At 38.4% G+C, this 27546-nt stretch overlaps 1 protein-coding gene across 1 annotated transcript in view; it reads right to left on the reverse strand.

Annotated features, from left to right (window-relative positions):
- Nucleotides 1-27546, reverse strand: part of EBF1 (EBF transcription factor 1) — a 469914-nt gene that overhangs the window by 287424 nt on the left and 154944 nt on the right.

The following is a 27546-nucleotide window of genomic DNA, read 5'->3' on the forward strand; positions in this document are numbered from 1 at the left end:
AGTGACTCTTGTGCTGCTCTGAAACTCATTTATTATTGAATTAAGTTTTCATTTCTTTTAAAGGGAATAAAGAAATATAGTTTTATTTGAAAAAAGGTAAAACATTAAAAAGAAATCAGCTATTATACAGGAAAACAGTTTGCATTTTTTTTTGCAAATGGTTACATTTTGTTTCTGTACAGAAATAAACAATTTAAACTCATAAATATTGCAAATCTGCAGGTAATTTGATATTTTGCACGAGGGTTCATCTTAACTGCTATATGTTAGCATTTATTCCTTACTTAAAAATTTTTTCAGGGAGGGTTTAGCTGTTTAGGAAAAAGGAATAACCTAAATAAATGTCTCTTTTGGGAAACAGCTAGATCTGACATATGACATTGTGGGTGAAGTTGAGTCAAAGACAGGCAGGGAAATGCAAGTTATAGGTGTCGTCTCTGTCTATGTGGCAGAAAAATCAAGATATGGTAGATGTATAGCATCAGGAAATTTACAATATCTTATTCCCAGGATGAATTGTATGTGACAGACAAATAGAGATTAATTCTATACAAGTGGAGTGTACATGTTTCCAATGCCTAAATTATCAGTATTTCTATCAAATGCCAGTGATCTAAGCATCTTTAGAATTTTCTCATTCTATTCACAATCCAGATAAGAGGAACAAGCAATGTAAGTATGTGGTTTGGGTTTTTTGGTTTTTTGTCTTTTGGTGTTTTTTGTTTTTTTTCATTTTTGGAACTCATGCAAAAACATCATGAAGCAATCTTCCTTTTTCCAGACAATCTCTAATGAACTAAGTACTTAGAATAGACTGTATTTTTAAAAATCTAGTAGGACCTCTATAATGGTGTCATTTACACTCCAGTCACATGTGTCTACAGCACAAGACCCTTCATAATTAGGTATATACACTATACCAGCTCACTGCCTAATTAGCAAATTATGTTGAAAATAGCATCCTGCTAATTAACGGTTATTATGGCATTTCTGAAGCTGAGGCTTTAATTATCACCAACCTAATGCTTGTGTACAGAGAAAAAAAAGCCCCCCCCTTTTTTTAAATGATCAATAAATGCAGGAGATTATTATAAGGCAAATCTGCTGACAGCTGATTAATTTGTTTGATGCAAAGTTGCTGCGTGTTTCATATTATTTTATTGGAGTTGCAGGAAAAAGGTACATAATTTGGTTTCATTAGCAACCCCTGCGATTTATCACTAGAAAATGCACCCCCCCCCTTTTTGTTGTTTGTTCAATTCCCTCTGTGTTTTTTGCCTGCACCAGCATCAAAGTCAAGAGCAGGAAGTTTTAATTAAGTGACACTAATGAGGTCGTTGAAAATGATACTTCAGCAATTCAGCATGCTGTTAAATGTGTTTATTCTATAATGTCATCAAAGGTGATTGTTTTCACTCGTAATAGATAAAATTCATTACCATAAGCATTGTACTTTTGAGTGTTAAAAATACCAAATGCAAGTTAGTCAGGTGTATCTGTTGCATATTTTCTTTTTATCTGCCAATTCAAATAAGTGTGCCTAAAACAATACTTCAACAAACAAAGCAAGGTACTATTTTTTTAAGTCTCTTCTGTTAGCAATTAAAACTACCAGTCAGCTAAGAAGAGGTCAAAAAAAAAAAAAGAAGCAAATGTCTAATCAAGAGAAATCAGTGTGAAGGGAGCAATGATGTTCAATCTGAATTTAGCACACAGTATGCAAGGAGTAGGCTTCTTCCTATCACCATATGGTTCCATGTACTGTGTAGCTGCAGCAATGTACCTGAGCAACATCACTGTGGAGGTCAAGTAGACTTATCATTTAGCATTTGATTTGGATGAATATGTTTTGAACTTTTTTTCTATAAAAATGGAATTCATCTCATAAACAAAACATGCTGGGTTACACAACATACTTTTGGATATGGTAACAATATTGGGAATTTACAGTTGCTGCATTCCTACGAGTTGAATCAATATGATGGAGTAGACACCCTGTGGGCCTTGAAGTCAGGCAGACTTAGATGCAGAGCCCAAGTCTGCTCATTACTAGCTAAGATACCTGGACTATTATGTGCCCTAGCCAACTCCCTAGGACTCATCTAAGTCATAGGTGGGTACCTGTCTGCATACCTATTGTCCAATGGTTGAACTAAACAGACAGAGGCTCGTCACCTGTTTAACCAGACAGTAAAGAGTGTGTTGTTTTTTAAGTCATTGCAACTTTCAATGAAACTCTTGAAGACCATGTGCAAAGTTAGAGAACAAGAAAGGGAAGTCAATAAGCATTTATATAATGCCTAATTTGTGCCAGGCAATGTGCTAAGAATTTTCCAAATCTCTCATTTGCTCTTCACAGCAACCCTGTGAGGAAAGTGCTATTATTAGCCTCCTATTACAATTTAGGAAACTGAGGCAAAGGTTAAGTGACTTACCCAGGACTACACAGCTCCTAAGTGTCTGAACTCTAATCTTCCTGAATCTAGGCCACTACTCTATCTACCATGCCACCAACCACCTCTAGGGTCATGGTCCACATAGTTGAAGGTGCCTCCCCACATCAATAGCTCATTAAAATCAATAGATAAGGGGCAGCTAGGTGTCAAAGAAGTAGATAGAGCATTGGCCCTGGATTCAGGAGTACCTGAGTTCAAATCCAGCTTCAGACACTTGACACTTACTAGCTGTGTGACCCTGGGCAAGTCACTTAACCCCAATTGCCTCACTTAAAAAAAAAATCGATAAGCATTTTAAGCACCTCCTATGTATGAGGTAGTATGCAAATACAAAAAGTCAAATGGTCCCTCCTCAAAAGTTTATATTCCCTTGGGGGAAATGACAAAGACATGCAAATATATCCAGAATAAATAGAATTAGAATAAATGCAAATAGATGCAAAGTCATTAACTCTGAGGTAGTTAGAGAAGGATTGTACTAGGGGCTCAAGAAAGTCTTGACTTTATTAGATATATCTTGAAGATAAAGAGAGGTTCTATAAGGTGGAGGTGATGAGCTAGTGCATCTCAGCCCAGAGGACAGTAAGTTTAAAAGAATAGACACAGAGCGGCAGCTAGGTGGCGCAGTGGATAGAGCACCAGCCCTGGAGTCAGGAGTACCTGAGTTCAAATCCGCCCTCAGACACTTAACATTTACTAGCTGTGTGACCCTGGGCAAGTCACTTAACCCCAATTGCCTCACTAAAAAAAAAAAAAAAAAAAAGAATAGACACAGAGATGGTATTCTCTTACGAAAAACAAAGAGAAGGCCAGTTTAACTCCCACAGTGTGTACAAGGGGAAGTAGTGGGCAATGAGGCTGGAAAGTGGAGAACAAGGTTCTGAAGGGCTCCTTAAAACTTGCAAATGCTTTTCATAGGCAATGTTCTCATAACTTCTTGGTGATTTGGGATGAGTGGGTGTTCATTCCATTCTACAGATAGGGACACTGAGGGCAGCAAGGTAGAATAATGTCATGTAATGGAAAGAACACTGGACTTGGAATCAGAAGACCTACATTCAAATCCTAGTTCCATGACATAATCTATGTGTCTTGGGTAAATCACTCTTTTCTCATCTGTGAAATGAGGGGGTTGGACTAAAGCATGGGCTATTAACCTGATGTCCATTAATGTAGGTTATTTTTTTAATATTTTTATAACTTTTATTTCAATATAATTGGTTTCATTTGTAACCCAATGTATCTTGTTCTATGCACATAAAACCATGATTCTGAGGAGGGTTCCATCGAGTTCACTAAACTGCCAAAGAGACCAGGACACAAAAAAAGATAAAGATGATCTCCCAAGTTTCTTTCAGTTCTAGATTCTATGACCCTATGCATTTGGGAAATGACTCACCCAAGGTCATATAGTACGTTATTGACTAAGCAAGGAATAAAACTCACCTTTTTGTAAACTTCCAAGCCTACGTTCTTTCCACTAGGCCATATAGGCCCATTCTATGGTTTGGGGGGGGGGAGGGGGGAGCGCTGCAGGGTGAGAGGGGGAACAGAATCTATTTTCTTAGTTTTTTTTTTCTTTTAGTAAGGCAATTGGGGTTAAGTGACTTGCCCAGGGTACCACAGCTAGTAAGTGTTAAGTGTCTGAGGCCGGATTTGAACTCAGGTACTCCTGACTCCAGGGCCAGTTCTCTATCCACTGCGCCACCTAGCTGCCCCTGGAATCTATTTTCTTATATTGCTTATTTGATGGATTAGACTTAATCCTTCAATTCCATACCTGCACACATAGCAGATTTATGCAGTATTTCTTATACAGCATGTTCTTTTAATGCAGCTGTATCTAAATACATAGAAGTCATTGTGCTGTTAGAAATTCTAGTTTCCTATGATATCTATATATGAATGAATGAATGGATAGATGAGTGGGTGTGAGTGAGTGAATGAATGAATGAAAGTAAAGTCCTTCATTGAGCACTCTGCCATTCACTCTACAGCAATCTAGAAATATAAGCAAGATAATACCTGCCAATAAGAAGTTTAGATTCTAACAGAAAACAACACACACAACTAGAGTTGAGGGTACGTATGGTATGACAATGACCAGAAAGTGGAATGCTGAGCCTGAGACCAGGACTAGACAAAGTAAAAGCTCACTAATCAAAGCCCAGGGGTCAGAGAGAATATGGAAGGTTGAGGAGTAGTAAGCATTAGTGTTAAGCACTATCAGATACTGAATTAATGTTTTTCATTTAATTCATTCTCACAATCTTCTTGTTTTTAGGTCTTTCAAAATGAGAAAGAAATTCATTTCTGGTTTTTAATAATTCAAGCTCTTCAGCTACAACTATTTTCTTAAGTGTGGTACAATGATGTAAAAAAATCTAAACATGCCTAATATTCACATATTTAGATTATCATTCTTACTTATTAATAACACAATTTTTCCCCAATAACACAATGAGGGGAAAATGTGTTGCAGTGCTTTTTCTAAGCTTTTAACTTGACTATGTCTGGTTTCAAAAGTCCAAAGGTAAGAACGGTTTTGGTTACTACTACATCTCTAGAGATGTTTTAAGACCAAGAAAGTTTAAGATGAGTCTTGTCATAAAAGAAGAAATTGAACCAGCAGATACCCTGACATCACCCCACTTTCCACAAACAACCATTTGAATCAAGTTGTAAAATGAAATCACCAAAATATCTGGAAAAACAATTGTTAAATACTGTATAAATAATATAACCAGTTGGCAGACTGAGTTTTTTTTCACTTTTCAAAAACCTTAATATACTACTCTGAGTTTAAACGTTACCTATGAAGTTGGGGGTTAGAATTGAAAACGAGTGTTTTTTTATGGGAGTATTTAGAAAGAGAGGTACCTTAAATTAATTCAACCCCATTAGTATGATCGTGCAAACAGTAAATCCTTGCTTAATGTAGCATTAATAAAATCCCGTAATACCGTATACGTTAACTATTGCCCAAACAGACACAGGATAATAGAATTTAGAGCTGGAAAGAACAATTGACATCATGTGATCATTTTATAGAGTAGAAACCCAGAAGGCAAGCTCCTTAAGGAGACTGACTATTTCATTTTTCTGTCTTTATCTCAAGAGATTAGCACAGTGCCTTTAACATAGTTATATGAATGTTTGCTTAATTGAATTTATAGATGAACAGAGGTGAAGTATGCCCTCAAGGTCATATATGTAGTAAGCACCCAGGTCCTTTGACTATAAATTCAACGCTCTTCCCTTTATACTATGCTGTCCTTTGTGGGCTTAGGGGTTCAAGGGAAGAGATATGCCCCACCAGGAATACAGAGAAAGGGGCTTTTTGGAATGTTGCCTTTTGGAAAAGATGGCAAGGATTACAGCACAGCAATCAGAGGTACCATTATTTCTGAAAAGGTCATGTCAAATGACTGCCCTATGGAAAAAATCACCATCATTGCGAGGAAGGAAAGACTACATAGCAGACTGGAAGTCTGACCAAGACTTGAGTGGGAGTCAAGATGACCTTGGTAGGAATTGCATCCCAGACACTACCATATGTGTGACCATGATCACTCAATCTCCCTGAGCCTTGCTTTCCTCAACTATAAAATGGGAATGATTATAGTAGCTAATACTGCCTATCTCACACTGTTGTTAAAACCCTATAAGATAATGTACATTAAGTGTTTTGTAGACCTTAAAGCACTACATAAATGTATGTCATTATTATTATCTGCCAATGTTGGCTTGGGGCCCAGAATTTAGATTTAGGCTACTCTTGACTGCTTTTATATCATGTTATTAGAATTCACCCAGATAGCACCAAGAAAAATATATAATGGTACGAATAAAAGACACCCAGTCTAAACATTTTCCATCGATTAACTCCATGAATATTCAGGCCTATCAAGCTCAAAGGCCATTGCAATGCTAAGAAGTTCCATGCTAAGACTAGCTATGCAGTCATCCATAAGTCCTTTAAGTTACCTAATTCATTAATTGAAAGAATATCTCTTTCAGAACTGCATTAATTCTGGTTTTATGGCCAATGTTTCACGCAGAACATGCATGAGGCAAACAGCTGCAACAGTTCAAGTCCTAAATCACTCTACTATGCAATGTTATCTAATGCCCATGAGTAGATATATTGCTAAGAGGTTTCATCTACTCTTTTAATAAAGGGATAAACACTCCTGTTTCTAATTTCTTATAACTTTGTAAACTACTTTCCAAATAGGCCAGCTAGTTAGTTTGGTTTTTGGAAGTCTGTGACCAAGACTAAGAGATTGTTAAATGAGATTGGGAAGAAGGAGAAGGAGAGTAAGCACCAAAACAAACATCCAAATTTCAGGAAGGAAAGAGTGATTAACTGTGGCAATGTCACAGATTCAGAGACGAAAGGGGCCTTAAAAGTCAACTAGTGCAAACCTCATGCATATCTGACAGATGAGAACACTGGAGCCCATGGAGCTCCAGTAATTTACCCAAGGTTCCACAGGTAGTATTTCTCCTTCTTTTCATAGTCAAACTCCCAGAAAAAAGCTGTCTATGCTAGTTTACCTTTGCTTTCTCAGCTACCCCACATTTCTCAAGTCTTTGCAGTTTGACTGCAGTCTCAACCAATTTGCTGCTCTTCCCAACATCAATCAAAGAGGTCTCTATTACTAAATCTAATGAGATTTTTTTCTCAGTCCTCATCTTTCTTGACCTCTCTGGAAGTGTTTGATAGTATGACTACCCCTTTCTTCTAGGTACTTTCAACTCCTTGTGATTTCACAACACTGCTCTGGAATTTTTCTCTTCTTTCCTTTTGGACCAATTCTTCACAGTTTCCTTTCCAGGTTGTAATGATTGGAATGATGCCACCTGCTGAAGACTTACTGTAGAAGAGCTCCACCCATGAATCGAGGGTCTTTGAGGGCAAGACCAGGAGTCTTTTCTTTGGCATCAGGAAGTGACGTTGGCTAGTGAGAGGAGGAAGGAAGAGACCGGCACTCTGTCTCGCTCTCTTTCCTTTGGATTCTGGTGGAGAGTGGAGCTAGAAATGTGCTCTCCCTTTAATAGATAGATGAATGTAGGCCTTTCTCTCTCTCTTGACCAAATTCTTATTCTCCTTAAGAAATGCTTAAAAGCCTAACTCTTGGGGCAGCTAGGTGGCACAGTGGATAGAGCACCGGCCCTGGAGTCAGGAGTACCTGAGTTCAAATCCGGCCTCAGACACTTAACACTTACTAGCTGTGTGACCCTGGGCAAGTCACTTAACCCCAATTGCCTCACTAAAAAAAAAAAAAAAAATTAAAAAAAAAAAAAAAAGCCTAACTCTTGCTAAAGCTTATAATTTATTGGCGACCACTCATTAGATATTTTAGACAGAATAGCTAGAATTTTAGCACTTAACAAGGTTCATCATCCATGTCCCAAACCCTGTATTCCTGAGCTTCATCCTAGGCCCTACACTATTTTATCTCTACATTTTCTTCCCATGATTATATCAAATTCCATGGATGTAATATCTTCTGAATCTATAAATCCATCCTTCATCCCTCCCCTGAGCCCCAGTCTCATATTTCCAACTGCCTACTAGACATCTACACCTGGATGTACCGAAAACTCAATATGTCCAAAACAGAAGTTATCTTCCCCCCCTCACCTCACCCTCCTTCTAATTTTCCCATTTGTAACAAGGGTACCACTAACCTTCCAGTCACCTAGGTTCACAACCCAGGCATCATCTTTGTCTTTTTCTGTCTGTCTCAGTGTGTGTGTGTGTGTGTGTGTGTGTGTCTGTCTGTCTGTCTGTCTGTCTGTCTGTCTGTCTCCCTCTCTCTCTCTCTCTCTCTCTCTCTCTGACACACACACACACACACACACACACACACACACACATCAATCAGATGCCAAATTTCATAAATTTCACCTGCCTTACATCTCTTGTATCTATCCACCTCTCTCTACTGATTATACCTTGTCTTCTGAACCGATTAGACATGCAGCTAGTTTGTGTTCCAAGGTTTCATGGACAAAGTTCAAAATATAAAAGTGATAGTCTTTTGAAAACTCTCCCCAATGCAGATGGGGTGTTTTATTTTAATTTGGGGGTGGGGGCAATGAAACAGAGTTATGTGTTAGGTTTTTTTTTCTTTACCTTTGAAATAGTAAGCCCTTCTAACCCACCCACTCTGACTTTTGCTCTCCAAAGAGAGCTATAAAAATACAATTTCTACAAAGAAAAAGGGAATTAAAAGCTCCCCAAAGGAAAAGTCCACCTGAAAGTAGAAAACTTCTGAAACATAATAAGGCACTATCATCACTCTGGAGGGCAACATAATTACAGCAAAAATAGAGACAAGTAAACAGATGTACTAAACAAACCATCTTGTCAGTTGAAAGTTAGCAGATCAATAGATTGCTTCCCCTAACATTTCACAATCAGGTTGTTTGTTTTTCCCCTAACAGTAATCATTCCTGCCTTTGGGAAGCATGGTGAAGCAACCTGGATCCTTCTTCTGGAAAGCACATGAAATAAAAAGTACACAAGCTCCAGAAGAATTTGTGGTTCATATTATTTTCTTCTATGTAAGTTAGATTAAAAAGTTAGGGGCGGGGAGAAGAGGGAGGACAGAGACTTGTCATAACATATGAGGAAAGTACCTGAGAATAGGGAAAATTTGAGAGTGTAGCTTTTCAAGGAAATCAAGTTTATGTAAAAGTATATGAAAGGACGATTTGTACTTGTGTTATAGATTTTAATTACTGGTATTTTGTCTATTTATTCAAACCTATAAACAAAAAAAAATCTCATCCTGATTCTTATTTCACATTGGTCACACACAACACATGCAGTTATATAAATATAAAATGCATTTGCTTTCATATGTGGCTTTTGGAAGCTGTCTCATTACTTTCTAGGAATGTCACCTATATTTACACACACCGGGAATACATTCTGGCTAATGTTCATTATCAGACCATTGCTTTATATTAGCTACAACACATGCATGCGTGTGTTAGCATAGCTCTTTGAACTATAGTCTGGACAAAATTTCATTGTTCCAAGTTATTTGACAAAGTTCTGAGGCCGACTGTTTTGGAGTTACCTGGGGCATAAATATCTTCTGTGGGAATATCTCTGGATTTAAGACTTTATTCAACCTCTTTTTTCCTCCTCTATCCCTCTTTCAGTTTGTTAACCCTTGCCTAGCTACCATCAAAAAACCCTATTAAATTGCTCTGGAATCATAGAATAGAAGGGACCATAGAGATCATCTGGCCTAGTCCATCCTCCTCATTTTATGAATGATGAGCCTGAGATCCAGGGATCTACTTATACTTGTGTTTTTGTTCTTTTGACATTCTCTCCCTTTGCATTAAAGAGTGTGCATTGTTCTGCCCAGGAGGGAAGAACCATAGACTATTGGAGTTGAAAGGGCCCTTGGAGATTGCCTAGCCCAAATCTTTCTTTCAAGAATGAAAAAAGCAAGGCCAAAAGAGCTTGACCAAAGTAGCACAAGTAGTCAGTCTGCTGCAGAGCCAAGACTGAAGCCCAAGCATCTCAAAATTCCAGTCTAGTATCTTTTCTACTACACCGTGCTTTGTCCTCCATTTCTGGGATATTCTTTTTCTGTCTGAGTGAAAAGAACAATACAGTGGCTACCAATGGTAGTTTTGCTCCCAGCTGTGTGGCAGCAGGACTCTTTTCCTCTGCGTGTTCAGAAAAGGTGGACAAGGAGAAGCGTGGACAGGAGGAAGTGGAGAGCACATGCTAGAGCTATGTAAGACCAATGCACTTTCTGCAACCCCTTTTCTTGGAGTGTTTTCTGTTGGGTCAGAGGTACACACACTCTGATACTACATAGCACCACCAGATCATTGCTTACATAGGGACATGATTTTCTTCCATTCTATATCAAAATAAACTAGACCTGTTCTAAACTAGCAGGTTGCTTGGTGAAATCTCTATTTTCTTTTGCTTCAAGGCAGTGTCATACACACACACACACACACACAATATGTGTGTGTATATACACATATAAACATATACATATATATGTTTTATGCAAACATTTACACAAATATAAATATACAAGATTACTAAACACATACACACAAAAATTAAGGATATCAATTGGAAAATAACTTTGATTCTTCATCCTTTAATAACGCCATTGAAATATTTATATGACCTCTCTCACTTCAGTCAGCCATCTTAAGGTAGTAGTACATTTCTACATTGGAATAACCATTAATCCAAAATTTACAAAATTTATTTAAGAGACAGTGACTCCATATACATAGTGCCAAAGCATCTGGGTGAAAAAAAAAATACAATCATCCAGATGTTTGGCTTATAGTGATACCAAACATCCAAATGTCTTCCAAATGTCCAGCCAACTGGCTAAATGTTTTACTTTTCATCCAGATGTTTGGTGAAGTGTAGACATAGCCTGAGAATACTCAGGTTCCCTACCCATTCTCCTCATATCCTCAAGGGATTTTCTATACACAGTTTGTGTGAATGATTTCTGTTCAAGAGAAAGGACCTCCTCAACAAATCTTAAAAAAAAGAAAAAAAAAAGAGGGTGGTAGCCTGGTTTTCCATTCTCCTTCATGCCATCATCATTATTAAGAAAATACCTTCAGGGTATTCATTGGCTACATGTATTATACAAAACACTATCTGTTCTCTCATTCCCTGTCCACACCCAGGAATAAACTACAGGATAGATGACAAAAGTGTCAAGCCTGGAAACTATATGAGGCTGCCAACCTAGGATTCCTTCCTCCCTTGGCATCCCATCAGACCTGATCAGAAAGTCTAGGAGGTATCAAACATAGGTTTCTGAGACTTAGTAATACTGAATTCTCTGCTTTCAACCATATGCTGAAGCCTCATAGTAGATATTAGAAGGTTGAATAAGATACCTTTTTTTTAAGTCAAACAAGTTCCCCACATTCCCCAGAGAATCCTAGAAGTCTCATTATAGTAAATTAGTTTCAGTTATAGCTTTCAAGTAACTTTATTTTTCCCTCACCCCTGAGTTGGCCTCACTGTGGAGGCCCCAGTAGGAAGAAAAAAAACCAGGAATAAATAAAACAGGAGGGACATGAAAAAGACATCATCAGGAAGACCAGGTCCCCTACTAGAAAGATATAAGCAAATTGGCAAGAATTCAAAAGAGATAGGCCAAAAGGATTAAAAGGAACTATAGCAGGAGCTACTTGGGAGAATTCCTGAAGCCCCAAATAGGAACTGACTGGCCCAGCAATGATGACAAAAAGGACATAGGATCAAATATTCTCCTGGAGCAAGATTGTATGCACACCAATGAAGGAAAAGAATTGTTCGGGGTCATGCAAAGAGGGAGAGCAGAGAGTAATGGGGTGTAATTACAGAAAGGAAAACTTAGGCTGAATATCAGGAAAATCTTCTTAAGAGCAGGTTCTATTCGAAAGCAGAATAGCTTCCCAAGGGAGACTAGAAGCCCCATCGCTTGAGAGACATAAAGCCCTGGTGGACAAAGCACTCAGAAATAGTGAGAGGAACAATCCCGCCTGGTTAGGGGGTGGGACAGGTGACCTTACAGGGCTGGTGCAGCTCCTCACTTCAATGATGCCGTCAAGTTGTATTTCATCAGGGCCCTACTAGCAAAAGCCCAAAGTATTATTCCTACTCCCTAGCCTGCTTTATCATTGTGCGTTCTCAATACACTACTCAAGAAATGTTCCCATTCACTTCAAGAGACCCTCTACTGCTCCTTTGCTGCCGCTGGTAATAGCGATGAGAGTGACATTGTGTTGTCAACCTGGCATGCTCATGCTTTAAGGAAAAACCTAGATTTGATAAAGTGCTTTTAGTTCAGGCTCAAGGGTCATGATCTTTGCTCTAGGAGCTAATATTTATTTATTTATTTATTTTGCTTAAAGTCTACATTTTGAAGAGTTAGCCATTCCCCTTTTACATCCCAAAGTACATTTGCTATGATTATTTTGCATTTCTGAATACCCAGTTCAACTTTTGGACATCTTTGCTTTTGATATCTTTGCTTATTGATGTCTTAAGCACAAAACCTGTATATTACTTCTAAGTGCAAAATACAAAGTGAGTCTATACCTCAAGAAAAGCTATGTAGGTTCCTTGATAACCATTTGGGTCCCTCCTAATATCACTCTACCCCACAGGGAAATAAAATCCATGTTCTATGAAGAAAGGAAGGAAGGAAAAGAAAAAGAAAGGAAGAAAGAAAAATGAGAGATAAAAAGAGATAAAGAAGGACAAATAGATTAATTCATTTTGTATTTTTCTGAGGAAAAAGTATTTTTCTGAGATTCTGAGAATTAATCCAACCCTAGATCCCTAAGACCATATCTCTCTGGTATCTTTTCCCCCTCCTTCATCCCCCCTCCAAAAAGAAAAAAGAAAAAACTTGGGCTACAGGATTCTTTTTTGAATTACAGAGATTTGAAATTCTTATTCAGACTCCTGAGGTACCATCTAGAATAGAGTCGATTTTTTCAAGTTTTATCACTTAAATATATGGGTCTATTTCCTAGCTAATTTCCAACTCTACCACTGTGCGCTGTGTTTACTTGGTACTCTCCCTATCCAGAGGCATTTGGAGAAGGGTTCCCCTTAGGCCTCCTTCTGCAATAATAATTGGCCAGCTGCAGGCTTAACTGGCAAGTAAACAACTCAGCCAGCTGCCAGCAGGTGCAGTGTTGGCACCTGCATGCCATACTGTCCACTGAAGAAAGGAAGTCTTCCCTGTGAGATCAGGCCCATAGCATTCCCTTCAGCCTACCACACACCTGCCAGAACAATTGGGTTTGGGGAACATTCCAAAGAACAGCCAAACCTGACATCTAAGGGCCTGCGTCTCTACACAGGAAGTTAGATTTGTCCGTATGACTGAGATATTTGGAACATTCAATTCCACAGACATTTTACAGAACCTACACTAAGCAGCTTGCTTAGGACACTGGAGATGATTCTGAATTTGGATAGGGCATAGTCTCTGCCTTCAAAGAGCCTATAATTTAGTAAGGGAATAAGACAAATGGAAAGGGTGTCCTGGATGATCTGCAAGTTCAGAATGTGTAAGATTATGATGTTGACTTTAAAAATTCTATTAAACACGGATAACTATAGTTCATACAATTAATGCACTATTAAGTAGCATACACATTATGAACATTAATTAATGAGTAATAATGGACTTAATATATATGACAAGTTGATTGGAAAGTTGCAAAACAAAGTGCCCATGAGAAATCTAAGGGATAATGTCATTAAACCAACAGGGGGGATAATAGAAGACTTCATATAGGAACTAACTCATTGAGTTGGATAATAAAGGATTGGAAAGAATTAAGCAGACAAAGCAGGTGTGGGGCATAAAAATAGGAAGGCAGGGTGTGGGGAATAAGACACTCCACCATGAGCAAAAAAAGTCAGAGAAGCAAAAAAATACAGGGCATAGATTGGAAATAAAGAGTGGTCCACTTTGACTAGAGTATAGAACATATGACAGCAAAGTGATAGGCAAGCAATCTGGAAATGATGACAGGAATAACTCCCATTTAAATAGCACTTGAAGACTTATAAAGTATCCTCCTACAACAACCTTGTAAAGTATGTGGTACAAGTATTATTATTTTCACTTATAGGTGACAACACTGAAGTTTGGAGATGTTAACTTGCCCAAAGTGAAGTAACTAAGCTTTATAAGGGTTTGAAGCAAGAACAGACCCCAGGGCCCCATACTCTAAGGTCATCACTCTATTACACCATGTGACCAAGCCACTGAAGTGAAGCATTCTGGAAAGGACTTAGGAAGACAAGAGTTTCATCCAAATGTGGAACTACATTGGAATAAAATGGACACTCCCATTTTTCTGTGCACTTATTCTCTTTACCTATGCAAAAAATAGGTGGAATGGGAAATAAATTCCCAAAGTGCAGTAGCTGCTAATTGGAGTGTCTTTGGTATAAAACTAATCAGGATGAAAGAATCATTTAAGTATGAGATGAAATCAATTTTGATCATGATCATGTTTTGGGCAACATTTATGGGCAAGAGATAGTTCTTGATTTTTTTATGTTACCTGTCTCTGACTGAATATAGTTTAATTGAAAATGTAGAATACCTTAAGGACCATTAAATTGAAGTTATCAGGCTCAGGAAAGAGCCAAGTTGAAGTCACCCAGTGCTTTGTAAAAGCCATCCATGTGTCTGAGTGAGTGAAGACTTTGGAGGGTCAAGATATCTGAATTCAATTTGACTGGCCTATGCTTTGACAACTCATATAGCTTCCTCTTATTCCTCCTGTCTCGGCTTCACCATTTCTGAAAAAGAAATAGTAAGAGGCATTCTGGCCACTAAGATGTTGGGAAAATCAATAAATATAATGAGTTTTATGCCAAAGGCCAGAAGGAGTAGGTGACTCATTCTTGGGAGGTATTTACAACTGAACCCTGCCAAAATACTTATTTCTTATTACATGTTTTTTGTTATACCATAGGTCAAATAATATTCCCTGAAATATAACTACGTGCAGTAAAAACCTGATAATATATGGCAAACATATAAGGAAGACATTAGTTCTCCCTAACATAGAGGCACTACAAAGAGCTCCTTGTATTTTCTAACCCCTGGTGTTTTTCCAGGATACTCAATGCTTTACAAGGAGGCTACAGGCACTGATGTTATCTCCAAAGTCTGACTAGGTAACATCTTCCTCAATTTCTGAGAATAAGTTTAGGCTCCTAATAAAAAGGTGTTTTATAGAGGCACAGTGTTTTTATCACCAACACTGACATAAAGTTGGTAAGGATTTGGAAATTAGTGTATAATTCAAGTCAATTCAACAAATATTTATTAAATTTATTTATTAAATTCCTGCTATGTGCAAGGAATGGATGAAGAAAAAAAAGGAAGTTTCTCTGACAAAATATACTGAAATAGTAGAATATTGTTCTTATGTGAACAGTTTTAGACATTACTAAGGCTTTCATCATGCATGGCACACATGAGACTGCCAAGTAATTGTACATGGCCTTGTGTCCTATGTTTTATCAAGTACTATCCATGTCCCTACATCTAAGCGGCAGACCTTGAATGGAAAGTAAGTTTTCCTTAATTAGCCAACACATAATTACTGAGTGCCTACATGGGAGTAGATACAGAAGAAATTTTCAAGAAATTAGTTTAGGGGACAGCTAAGGTGTATTTAACAACAATAAACAATATTAGAGGAAAATCAATTCAAAAAATATTGCTTGTGCCCCTGTTGTGGGTAAGGCATTGTATAAAAATTACTCTCATAACTATAAATTATGTATTGTAGATCATAAGCTCTATAAAAGTTCCAAAGTAACCGAAATGAATCAGCCTAAAAAAGTTTTGGTATATGAATGTAATGAAATACCATGGTGCTATAAGAAATGATGAGCAGGAGGATTTCAGAGAAACCTGGAAGGACTTACATGAACTAATGCTGACTGAGAGGAGCAGAACCAGGAGAACATTGTACACAGTAACAGCAACGTTGTGTGATAAACAACTGTGATAGACTTGGCTCTTCTCAGCAGTGCAATGATCCAAGACAATTTCAAAGAAATCATAATAGAAACTGTTCTCAATATCCAGAAAAAAAGAACTGTGGCTTATGAATGCAGATTGAACCATACTGTTTCTACTTTGGGGCTGTTTTTTGAGGTTTTTCCCTTGTGCTCTGATTCTTCTTTCACAATATGACTAATGCAGAAATATGTTTAATTTGATTGTACATATATAACCTATATCAGATTGTTTTCTGTCTTGGAGAAGAGGGAGGGTGGGAGAAAAATTTGGAACTAAAAATTCTATGAAAACAAATGTTGAAAACTATCCTTACGTTTAACTGGAACATAATAAAATATTTTTTATTAAAACAATAAATAAATCAGCCTAGGCTAGTTGGGAAAAACTTCATGAAGATGACAAAACTTGAATTTTATATATATATAAATGTGAATAAACAGCAGGGAGATGGGAGGTCATTGAAGGGGAAATGTAATATGAGCAAAGATACACAGAAAAGAATGAATGTATCTTATTGACACTTACTAGCTATGTGACCCTGGGCAAGTCACTTAACCCTCACTGCCCACACAAAACAAAACAAAATAAAAATTCTTAAAAAAAAAAAAAAAGAATGAATGTGTCTTTAGGGCATAGTAAGAAGTTGGAGGAGAGGGGCAGCTAGATGGCACAGTGGATAGAGCACCAGCCCTGAGGTCAGGAGTACCTGAGTTCAAATCCGGCCTCAGACACTTAATACTTACTAGCTGCATGACCCTGGGCAAGTCACTTAACCCCAACTGCCTCACTTAAAAAAAAAGAAGAAGAAGAAGTTGGAGGAGAACAGAGGATACACTGGGAAATAGTAGACAATAGGGTCAGATACACAAAACTGAATTATGTGGAGATTGCATAGTTGAGAAGGGCTTAAGAGGCAAAGCAGTTGAATTTTTGATAGAGTAGGAAAAATTGGGATCTGTTAAAGGTTTTTGAACAGATATGACAGTAATGTAAAGAAGGAATTTTTGTTTAAGAAACACTAATCTAACAGGGCCTTGTAGGCTGGATTAGAGAAATGAGAGTCTAGAGTAAGGGAGGTTATGAAGCCTTAGAGCACCAACTACCAGCATGCTTGACTAATTTGGAATAGGTGTAGTTAGCCAGTTCCCCATACTTGAACTTTTCTTTTTTTGTTCATTTGTTTTTTGTTTTGGGTTTTGGTTTTTTTTGCAGGCAATGAGGGTTAAGTGACTTGCCCAGGGTCACACATCTAGCAACTGTCAAGTGTCCAAGGCTGGATTTGAACTCAGGTCCTCCTGAATCCAGGGCTGGTGCTTCATCAACTGCGCCACATAGCTGCCCTCTTTCTTCTGGTTTCTTAACATGTCTACCTTTGTCCCATCTCCCTCAATTGACTCCCAATTGCCTCAAACATCTGGGGCCATCTCCAGTCATCCTGATGTATATCTTGCCACTTGACTCAGATGGGTCTGGAGGAGAGAATGAGGCTGGTGACTTTGCACAGCCCTCCTTCACATAAATCCAATTCATTGTAAGGTATGACATCACCTCCTGATGTCATGGTCCCCTTTGACAATGAAGGACAAACAACAATTTATACCACTACCACTTGAGTTCAGGCTTTTGTCACCTCTCACCTAAACTACTGCAATGGCCCCCTTAGGGGTCTGACTCTTATCACTCTGCTCTGGTCCATCCTCAACACTCACACAGCTGCTGAAGTTATTTTCATTAAGCTGCTGAAGTTATTTTCATTAGTCAATAAACTCTAGGGGTTCCCTCTTACCTCGAGATGAAAATATAAATTCACATGTGGAGGTTTTAAAGCCCTTTACAACCTGGACCCAACTTAGTTCTTCTGCCTCCTTATACATTGTTCCCCTTCCTACATTCTTATGATCTGCCTTGCAAAACTCATCTTTTCTCTCCATCGCCACTCCATCTCCCATCACTGGGTCTTTGTACAGGCCATCAGTAATGCCTGGAATGTACTTGCTCCTCATCATCATTCCATAGAATCTCTCTCTTGTTTCAAGTCTCAGCCCAAGCACTACCTTCTACAAGCAGCAACTGAGCCCTTCAGCTGCTAGTTCCCCTCCCTAATTATCTAACCTTTATTTTGTATATTTTATGCTCTACGTGTATACTTTATGATAGGATATCAATTTCTTGAGATGACAGATTGTTTCACTTTTTTCTCTATATCCCCAGGACCTACCTCAATGCCTGACACATAGTAGGTGCTTAATAAATGCCTGTTGATTGATTGGGTATCTGTTCTCCTCCCTTCAACTCCTAATCGAATTTTAAAATCACTCAAAGTCTTAGTCACAGACTTCCCAAAACAAACAGAGATTATCTCAGCCTATCTGGAAAGCTATGAGACCATTACAGTAATCCAGTCATGAGATGGTGATATACAAGAGAGATGATTTAACAAAAATTCACCAGACTTGGTAACTGATTAAATCTCCAGGAAGAGTGAGTCAAGGACATCTCTAAGGTCAATAATCCTGAAGACTCAAACTTCCAATCTAGGAAGGGGTTCAGGTTCCTTAGGGCATTATCACAACCCTCGACATTCTATGACACATGGAATACTCACCAATTGAAATAGTCTTGCTATGAATACCTTCCATCATGATTTCTAAAGCTTAGATCAGTTTTCCCAGGGATACACCAAAAAGTCCCTAGGCTCTTCCTAATTGGAATTGTACCAAGAAGATAGAACTAGTCTAGAACTTCACTTCTCTTCTTCCTCCCTGACCCCCCACCCCCACCCCACTCACCCTCTGGAAGCATCAGTTCAGCTCAGGGATGGTCTGTGGAGTGGGAGAACTAGATCCAAATTAGAACCCCCACAAAACAACCTCTCTGCACAAATTAACACTACCAACATAGACTTCCAAATTAAAACCACTTTCTAGACTCTCCTTTCTCCCATTCAGAAGAAGGTTTGCAAACTTCAAGAATTCTTAATAACCCATTAGTGACAGTGTGGGATGGGCAAGGGGCACTGACTAGCTCATTTTTTCCTAAAGGTGAGGTGAGGGTGGGGAAAAGAGATAAGAAAATAATGCTGGCATTTTCCCAGGTTGGGCCCTGTTGTGACCCCACCCCTTGATCTTCAGGAATCAGGCTGCTCTCAAACATCTGTACTGCTCCCCTTCACAGAATCTGCCCATGATGTCAGTGGGAGGTCTAAGTACAGGCGAATGGAAGACTCTGACAGCCGAAGAACAGGAAGTTAGTTTACTATAAGATATATATAGAGTGACCAATCGACTCACAGAGTTATGTGCTTTGCCATTTGGCATTTGATTTTTTTTTAAGAGATCATATGATTGGTAGAAGACTATTACCAATGTGTGCTAAAATAAGGACTAAACCTATTTAAATGGTTCTCAAAAATATAGGTCTTGCTGTGGTTGCTTGTGGGGTGCGTTATTTTTATCAGTTCCCCAGGGATTTACTATGACCTAGAATCCAGCCTTGAAAGGGAACAGTAAGTTCTGTACTACCTGAAACCCAGCCCTATTCATTCAAATCTGGATGTGGGCAATATCAATACACAGAAAGAAAACAAAATAGAAGGGTGGAAGAAGAAAGGAAAAGGCCGGTCAGCGCTTTTCCAAATCTAAACTGACACTATTTTTTTGTTCCCTTCCTTCTTAAGTTGAGCTTGGTGATTCTACCTTTGATTGACATGTGACATTCTTGTCTTCATAGACAGAGAAGGAAGGTTCCTGATGGTTATCGACATCAGAAAATGTCATGTCTGAATATGGTTTAAAGGGACCTACCCACCCCCCTCATTTCCTGCCTTCTGCCCCTCAGTTTATTTTAATTATACAACGAAAACTCTCAAATATGGAATGGCCGACTGCTGTATCTCACAAGCCCTTAATTGTACTCAGGAATTGGATCGTGGCATTTTATCACCCTGCAACGGTAAAAGGCACATTTGCAACAGGAGTAGGTCATGGAATATTTTCAGGAAATGCCAATGGATTTCAAGGCCCTTTCCTTTTTATACAAGACATTTGTGGTTTCATGCTTTTTGTGTATAAGAAACCCTGCAATCTACATCCCCCCACACATGTAGCTACTGCAGCATATCTCACTTTTCTATAGAAAAGCATTGGCACCAGCTTTCTGTTCAATTTATGATGATACCTAATCAGTAATTATCATGGCTTTTACCCATCTAAAAACTCCTGAGAAGAGTTCACTTTTTCATTCCTCTTCCCCTTTGATTTCTTTTCTACTCTACTCTACTCCCTGCAGCAAGGCGGTTATCTGCGGGAAGGTTGGGGTGAGGGTGGGCCTGGGGGTTAAAAAATCGTGTTCAGTCTCCTCCTAGAAAATCTTCTTATCATAAAACAATTTTCTGGGAGAAACTGACCTCCACCCTCCTCCATTTAACCAACCACCAATCACTGGCATGCACCAGGATTCCTCTGATGTTATAGTTAGATCATAAACTCCTACAGGTCAGGACCCATGTCTTATATACTTCAAAGTGCCTAGCACAGTGCCTTGAATATAGCAGTCATTTAGTAAATATTTATTGAATGAGATGGTTCAGGTGATGTAATTGTAGTCTTACTGACTGGTGCTATAAATTATTTTCTAAGTCTACACTGCTTATGTGGAACAAAAAAAAAAATGCTGAGATCCATTCATTACATTCTAGGCACCCATTCCCCAGGTGACACCTATTTAGGTACTTGGACAAAGACCCTTGGAACTTAAAGTAGGCTGGATGCCTCATGAGGAAGAATGTGTGTATTTCTCCAACTTCTAGGCAATGGTACCCACAGCAGTGTTTTTCACTTGACAGATTCATACCACATCACTTTTAAGCTATTCCCAGTGGGGTGTGTAGTGGTGTCTGATCACAGATGTTTCCCTAATACTACTAAGTAAAATGAAGAGTTTCATCGTAGCTTCCTTAGAGGCAATATGGATAGAAGGGAGGAAATAGATTGCTTATTATTTTATATTTACTGGCCCTAAGGTCTTCCATTAATGCTTATGAAATTTGCTTCTCCAGAAATACCCATGTCCAGTATATGTTAGTTCATTTTGGTCCTTATGTAGTACCAGGCTTTGTATTTTGCTCAGATTTTCATTGGGTTTTTCCCCCCTATGCTCATTTATTTATCCTTACTTCCCTTGGCTATAGAATAAGCTCTTTCCTCCAAATAAGGGGACTGAAACAAAACAAAAACAAAAAAAAAGGTAAGGAAAATTAGCTCAAAGTCACTGATAGAATTCGATAGAAAGAAGAGATGCCTGACTCAGTATTGGAGTTTACCACTCTATCCCTTCTCATCTCCTGTGGCACAGCAGTTCCCCAAATTTAATGCCCAGCTGACAGTGACATAACTTTATAAGTGCAATAAACACTTAAAAAATATCCCCAAAATACACATTTTGTACCTGGTGGATACAAATCTTCTCTAAAATAACAAGCTTCCCATCACAGAGAACTGTTCAGAGATAAATGAGGTGTTTTGTTGTGGCCAGTGGTATAATCTATACTTCTGATTTTTTTTTTCATTAGGGAAGGAAGTAGCCTGAGCTTCCCAGAAGACAATAAGAAAGATATGAAGACAAATGATGCAGCTGATGCCCTCAAAGAGCTTCTGAAGTTCAGTGTAGAGATTAACATGATAATAATAAAAACTAAAATTTACACATCATTCTAAAGTTTATGAAGCAGTTTCTTCACAACCACCTCATGAGAAATGAAGTGCATATGTGTGTGTGTGTGAATAATTATTATTATCCCCATTTTTCAGATGAGTAAACTAAGACAGTGATTTACTTGGTGTCACAAAGCTAGTAAAAAGTGGCTTAGTAAAGTACAGTACCAGGCAGATTTGTACAGACAACCCTTTGGATAATTTCAGCCATCCCTGACTACTCCAGCACTTGATACAGCCCCCTAAAACCTTCAAGGTATTTATTGTCTGTAGTACCTTTTCATGGGTTTTGGTATTGTTCCCCTCCCTCCCCCATTAGATTCTAAGTTGGGAGACAAGGACTTCTACAACCTGGCCCTAACTTACATTTCCAGACATCTTACATCACCCTATCTTCATATACTTCATACTCCAGCCAAATTGACCTACTCTTTCCTACTTCTCAGTCTTAACGTATATTTCCTTCCCACACTGCCTTCAGACCTTTACTCATAGGACTAGAATAAACTCTTACCTTTATCATCTCTACCTTTTAAAATCCTATTCATCTTTTAGGACCCTATTCAGATACCACCTCCTCTATGAAGTTTTTTCCCAATTCACCCAGCTAAAAATAATCTATCCTTCCTCAAATCTTACACAGCACCTTGTACCTTTATACTTATATTCTAATCTGTATCATAGTCATTATTGTAAATAAGGGTATAATGGGAAAACCACTAAGCTTAGAGTTAGGAGAAATCTAGGTTGAAATCATGGTTCTAACATTAGCCATGTGACCCTTAACCTCTTTAAGTTTCAGCTTTCTCACTTATAAAATGGGAATAATAATATTTGTACTACCTACCTCATAGACCTTTTGTGAAGAATGTGCATCATAAACCTTAAAGTGCTATATAAATGTGAATTATCATCACCATCTCACCCACTTGACCATAAACATTTTGTGGGTATTATCAAGGTCACATATTTCAGTATCTCCTATTATCTGAGCATAGTAGGTGATCAGCAAAGATTTGTTGAATTTCTCTGTAATAACAACATAGTCTGGGTTTTATTTTTGGAAGGAGGATAGTCTAGACCTGCAATTTCATCTGTGTAGCAAATTGACAGTAGGGTCTCTTCTCCACCAACGCAATCAAAAATTTGTCTTCACTTATAATATTATGGAGCTGCCTGGGGTAGTGAAAGGTTAAATTACCCATGGCCAAACAGCTAGTATGTGTACCCAAGGAAATACTTGAACCCAGGTCCTTCTAACTCCAAGACTGACCCAGAACCACTATGCCACACTGCCTTTCAGAATAATAATAGCTCACATTTACATAGCATTTTAAACTTTAGAAAGCATCTTCCTCTCAAAAACCTAGGGATAAATAGCACAAGTATAGGGAGCACTCTCTCCCCACCACATGAACAGAGTCTTCAACACTGTGGGACACATACCAGATGGATACTCAATAATCTTTGAGTAACCCCAACCACAAACACATGTAATGTCCCCAAATTGTGAACAAGTAGAAAAGTGGGCACTGGACTCAATTTGGAGACATTTTTCCCCCTTTCGTTCTCTTTCCTTTTTCATCTTGACAGGTACGAGTTCATGACAAGGGTTTCTCATGTAATTGCTGAGTGTTTCCACACACAAGCTGTGAAATTCAGCACACTCTAGAAGCATAGTATATGCTAATTTTCCTTCTCTCTGATAATTCTCAAATTCCATGGGTTCTTCTCTCCTACTAAAGCATATTGATAAAACCCATTCATGTTAATGGGGGAGGAGGCCCATTACATTCAAAATAGGATTGCCCAAAAGCTCTACCTAAAATATATTCTGGATCACAAGGGTAAATAATAGCGTGCATATGTGTGCCGTCTATTGCCCTGTACTGAAAGAGTGCATAGGTGCTCTCAGATTGGTACTTGAGATTCACACACACACACACACACACAAACAGTTTAAAAGACCTGATCTGAACTGTAAAACCAACCCCACTCCCACAACTAAAGCCCTGGCCCTGATTTAAAAGTGACAAAAAAAGGTCTTTGAAGTTTAGAAATAGAGACTGGCAGTGAGAAGATGCAAACTCCCTGGACTTGAAGAGAGGAATTAATGAAATACAACCAAGCCATTTGGATGCCAGTGCCCTTCAGTCATCCCACCTACTAAAAGACACTGTTAAAAATCCCCCTGCTTTTATTAGGAGAAACAAACGGAGTCGACTACCGTGCACTCGGAGTTTTTCATCCTGAAAGTCCAGGATGGCTTCAGCATAATAAAGGTCATATCTCCTAACCACGGTAATGTTCACACAGCAACATGAGCTCACTGCTGAGGGCCGGGTTCTCAGAATTCCCCCTGTAGAAGGTGTTGCCGATTAAACTATCGCATTTCAAAGGGCTCCCTTACAGTAAATAGGAAAGAAAGGAAAAAAGGGAACCAGGGCCTTTTGTTAGTCAAAAAGCTAGGGAAGGCGATAATTAACCCATTTTTGTTGAGAAATCATTTGGACAAAAGTCAAGGGATTTACCACCCTGTCAATTGTTAAGTCCAGATAAGGACATTATATTCCAGGGTACAAAGGACTACTGAAGACCGTGAATGGAAAGTAGGCCACTACTACTACTTTACCTCAGATCTGAAAAGGACTTTTTTCCCCCTCCCAAAGCAGTGATGGACTAAAGGATTTTTCCCCTACACTAAAAACATAACTACAGTGCCTGGTTTTTTGCATTTTGTTAAATATTCAAAGGTATTGTGCAATTAGCATGTCATTAATGAATAATTAATTATAGCTAAAGCAGCCTTCAGATTTTTGCAGCTAAATTATTTAAACAGCAAATACAATATAATGCAACTCCCTCACTAGGTGTTTTGTTATTGCATTATCTGAAAGGAACAGCAATATTACTTTTCATTAGTTGCAAGAATTATGGGCAACAAAAATGTTTTCCATTTTTCTATCTAAAAGGGAATTTTTCTCCTAAAAAAGGAAAAATTAATTCAAAGTAGATTTGCAAGGAACTAAGAAGCTTTGAGTGCCTAAAATAAAAATATTTGAAGAATTAGACTTGGACACCTGGACTTTAAAGCTAAAAGTCAAAATTCAAAAGTCTGCCATTTGAGAGAATCTAGGTACCAAGGGCATCTTTTTTTCCCCGTATAATTTAGTGTCAAATTAGGAAATCAACTAAAAATCTAACATTTCCATTAGTTCTTGAAAGCAAACAGTTATCACAAACCTACTCCCAGCAAACAGCTAAGAGTTAAATAGAAAGTAATTTGTTGCTACTTGCAGACATACATCACTAGTAAGACGTTAGTTTATATTTATAAGCGGCACATCTGTGATCAGTTGGTTTATCCATCTGTTAACCACACCAGTAAACAGTACGTCTGGGAGCGTCAAACCCTTATATCCATCACAAATTCTTGCTTTAATTGTGTCTTTGCTCTACAAACCTCTATTTAAGTATATTTTGAGACTGTTTTAAGCAGTTCCAATTGCTTCTTCCTCCTTAATATTTTCCGTCCAACACATTTTTTATTTGCCATGAGGACAGAATACTATTTTGAAATTTTCATAAATTAATTTATAAATAAATAAACATATATACTACCTCATTTCCTTGAAAGGTAGTGAGGTCCCTGTCCCTCGAGGTGATCAAGAAGACAGCAGTGTTGTAGAAGGGATTCATCTTTCAGGCCTTTGTATTAGATGACCTCCAAGGACCTTTCCAGCGCTATGATCATAATTCTATGATTGTAAATAAATGCTGATGGCCATCATGACACAGGAGGGTGGGAGGAAGAAAGCAGCAGAACATGATTTTGGCTTCATTCCCACCAATACCTGAGTATCAGCCTCCAATTGGACCTTGTTGGAGCCACGGATATGAAAGCCTGAAAGCTGGTAGGGTCAATTTAGCTCTTGATGAAAGGGGAGAATGAGCCAGTTTATTTAGAAAGTAGCGATCCCCAGGCCCTTCTCATCAGAGGAGAACAGTACATGGATTTTCCTTTACCCCCTGAATTACTTGGCACCTGCTGCCCTATTTGAGGCTTCTCTCTGTCTCAGGTTCTCCCTGCTGTGGCTCTCCAGAGGACTCTGGACCCCAGCCTTCAAATGATGCTGTAGCCTATGGTCATAACAGATTTGTTTTTTCACCCAAAGTAGTGTAAGTGTAAAACTAATTCTTATTTAAGAAAAAAAAAGATCAACATTCAAGTCTTTTTGAAAAAGTGATCAAAGAAAACTACCTTCCACAACTAAGGAAAGATATGCATGACTTTCCACCAGAAAAAAAGAGGAGGGGATTTTACTCTATTTTTCCCTCCATGCCTTTTACATTGATATATGCAGCAGGATGTTTAACTTCACACAACATGGTTACACTCCACTTCCTGCTTTGAGGAACTGAAAGTCTGCATGGGTCTGTGTATTAGGATGTTTCTGTTGATGTTGCTGCATGTGGCAAAATGGTCTATCCAATTAACCCTCATATTCTCAGGGCATTCTGCATGCAACTTCCTGCTACTCCACAAATATCTAGGTTGATGCAGTTATCCAGTGGTTTGGTGTGCCTGATGAAAAAAGCCACTGTGTCTCTAAATAATCACTCAGGCATAATTTAGTCAAATGGCATTACTGCTGCTCTACAAATTTGCCCTGGTCAAGAAGGTGTTTCTTGTCAAGGGCATTAAGACCATAATGGGGCAGCAAACACTCCTCGACCTTACAGCATATAATTCAGGCAAACTGAAAGAACATGTGTCCAATTTATAATTAATCTGCTTTCAAAACTCTTCCCATTAAAACTGACATGTTTCTCAATTGCTCTGAATTATTTTGGGGGTCAGTACTTCCTATTTCCCTGTACCTCAAAATGTTCTTCCCTTCCTCAAATATTCCTAGAACATTGTCTAGATATCTCCTTTTCCCCCCCGTAACTCTACCTTCAAACCAATTCAAATCATAGATTTAAAGCAAGAAGATACCTGAAAGGTCAGCAGGCCCACTGCCTCTTCAGTTTTCAAATGAGGAAACCAAGGCCTAGAGAAATGAAATGATGCCTACAAGGTGGCCAGACTTATCATTGAATCCAGGTCCCTTGACCACAAATACTTTGCTTTTTCATTGTATGAAAATGATCCTATTCTACAAACAATGAATGCCCACTACAAGCAAAGCTCTGTGTAAGGCTGGTGATACAAAAATTTTAAAAAAAGAAGAAAGAATTCCTGTGCTCAGGGAGCTTACCCTCTATTAAGATACAAAACATTTATAAGACAAATATCATACAAGACAATTGGAAGTAGGAGAATGCATAGCAGCTGGGGCCATTGAAGAAGGCCCCATGGAAGAAGTAGCACCTGAGACAAGCTTTAAAGGAAGAAAAGGAGGACTCTGAGAGTCTGAGATTTGGAAGGAGTGCATTTCAGGTGTGTAAGACAGCCCGGGCAAATGCAGCAAGAGGAAATGGAATGTTATGGTCCAATATGGCTGAAACATGGAAAGCATGGAAAGGTGTAATGGAAAATAAAGCTAAAAAAGTAGATTGCAGGCGGATTGTAAAGGGCTCTGACCTTATATTAAACCTAATAATAGATAACTGTTATATATCTCTAAGGTTTGCAAACTTCTCAGTTGATCCTCACAACAACCCTGTGAGACAAGTGCTATTATCATCATCTCCTTTTTACAGAGAGTGACCGGAAACTGAAAAGTTAATGACTTCCACAGGATCCCACATCCATTAAGTGGCTAAGACAGGATTTGAATTCAAATTCCTGACTTC

The sequence above is a fragment of the Dromiciops gliroides genome, chromosome 2 (genome assembly GCF_019393635.1).
Source record: "Dromiciops gliroides isolate mDroGli1 chromosome 2, mDroGli1.pri, whole genome shotgun sequence".
NCBI classification, from domain to species: Eukaryota; Metazoa; Chordata; class Mammalia; order Microbiotheria; family Microbiotheriidae; genus Dromiciops; species Dromiciops gliroides.